Below are 2,156 nucleotides of genomic sequence, written 5' to 3'. Positions count from 1 at the left end.
ACCCTGCTTGCATTTGAAACACCTTTGCATTTGAATCACGACACACAAGCCATGAGAGAAAGACAAACTGACAGAAAAGTGGTTCAGGAAGAAAGTACATCATATTAAAAACAAACAAAAATTGAATGGCATAAGTCTTTCCTTTTCTAAGTTGACAGAGGTAATAAAGTGAGCATCAAACTGATAAAAATGGGCCTTGTCTTAGTGACAATTGAACACATCACTGAGTGATTGAAAATTAGCAAGTCAGAGAGAAAGAACACCTCATTAAATTAGCTGAGATTTCTGATCTATTTCATTGTTTCACCTAAAATAACAAGGGCTGTCATTTTTTTTCTGAATCTGAATTCATCTAATGGCCCATTCAATACCTTATATTCATTGGTTTGTCCTGGATGGTCAATGACCCACAAGATTTTTACCTTCCCAAACTCTACTGTGGCCAGGACTGTTTATCGTTGCAATTGAGACAGCCAGTTAAAAAGCAGAAGTTGGGCTCACAGTGAAAAGTGGTTGGGGATCATCAGGCAATCACGGAAAAAATGACTTAAAAGACCTTTGACAGAGGACAATTTCTATTGGACACTGAGGTAGAATGAATTTTTCTGCCATGGAAATGTGTTCATTATCAACTCTGGAAGAAAGCATATTGAAATTTAAAAACCAGCAACAAGTTTCTTCCCTCTTTTCTCTTGTCCTGAGTCTTAGTCTGCTTCTTAGATTCCAGCATAATGATTAATAAAGTCAATGATTCTTAGTAGGTTGGGTACCCATAAAAAAAAGCCTTGACTCATTTTTTTGGTCTTTTTGTTTGAAGTGAACTTTTTTCCTATAGTTAAAGACCCTAATCCAGTTCAGTTTTACTTTTCCTGCTTTTTGGTTTTTTATTTTTTGTTAGTCACTTAGACCAGCATTTAGATTGAAGGAATAAGAAATCTTGAGGGATTTTTAAAAAAAGATGTACACTGCATATATTTACACAGCTCATCACTCAAGAAATGTAAATCAAAAGCAATATCATTGTAAACATTCCATGTAAATGGTTCTCTTTCTTTTCTCTGCCCCATCTTCTTCAATAACCTATCACTCTCCTATCCCTGTTCCCTCCCCGTCCTTTGCCTCCTCAAGGTCATCAAAGTCTTATCTTTTCAAGTATAATCCAAGTTTCTTTATCTTTGTTTTTCATTATAATGCTAATGTTATTAAATATTTATGTTTGTAAGATTTAGCTTGTGAAGCATAATAGTTTTTTCCATGCCTCTTGGGTGTTTGACTTTTTCAAGTAAGACTGTAACTATATTTTCTTAAGGATAATAAGACTATTGATTCAACACTTTTCTAATTTACAAGATAAAACAAAGCTTAGAACTGGGTCACTTGACCCTTTTTCTCTTATCACCTCCAAGTTCAGGATGCTTGCATCTTTTAATGGCCAGCATCCTCTTGGACCTACAGTTAGGCTCAACACATTCGATCTCAGCATGATCTTCTTTGTGGTTTTAGCCTTCTGCTGAAAAATTAGCTTTGTGCTTGCTTCGGCAGCACATATACTAAAATTGGAACGATACAGGGAAGATTAGCATGGCCCCTGAGCAAGGATGACACGCAAATTCGTGAAGCGTTCCATAAAAAATAAAAAAAAGGAAAAGAAAAATTAGCTTTGTCTGCCCACCATAGCCACTCTGCTTCCCATCAGAGCGCCTCTTTCCTTGCATGTACAGGGAATCCTTGACCTTTTTGTACTGGGTCACTTTGTGAGGTTGATGCTTGCCGCACTTCTTACAGAAAGTTCTTTGGGCTTGTGATACATTGATCATCATTGCAGAGATATGGTCTACGCAGGTGTAAACGGGAACTGAGAGTCTGTGATCCTCACCTCACTCCGTTTATGCCTAACCCGACGGTCATTTTGTTTTAATGGATGCATGATATTCTATTGCATGGAAGTACCAGGGTTTGCCTGTTCCTTTATAATAGGTGACTTTGGTTGTTTCCTTGTTTTTGATATTTTGGAAAATGCAGCAATAAACATAGGTGTGCATATGTCTGTTTATGTTGTATTCTTTATTGCTTTAGGGTAAATATAAAAATGAGGAGACTACTAGATTATAAGATATTTGTGTTTGCATTTGTCTAAGGAAGTGTTATACTGATTT

At 36.4% G+C, this 2,156-nt stretch overlaps 1 non-coding gene across 1 annotated transcript; it reads left to right on the top strand.

The window, feature by feature from the left end:
- The first annotated feature begins 1,526 nt into the window (after nt 1-1,526).
- Nucleotides 1,527-1,633, top strand: LOC115871794. The gene has a single exon (XR_004047483.1). It is a non-coding gene; the product is annotated as a U6 spliceosomal RNA (small nuclear RNA).
- The last annotated feature ends 523 nt before the right edge of the window (nt 1,634-2,156 follow it).

This window comes from Echinops telfairi, unplaced genomic scaffold (genome assembly GCF_000313985.2).
Source record: "Echinops telfairi isolate 266 unplaced genomic scaffold, ASM31398v2 ScPeMD7_7405;HRSCAF=8443, whole genome shotgun sequence".
NCBI classification, from domain to species: domain Eukaryota; kingdom Metazoa; phylum Chordata; class Mammalia; order Afrosoricida; family Tenrecidae; genus Echinops; species Echinops telfairi.
Note: the sequence above shows the minus strand (reverse complement) of the source record. Positions and strands in the feature narration are given on the sequence as shown.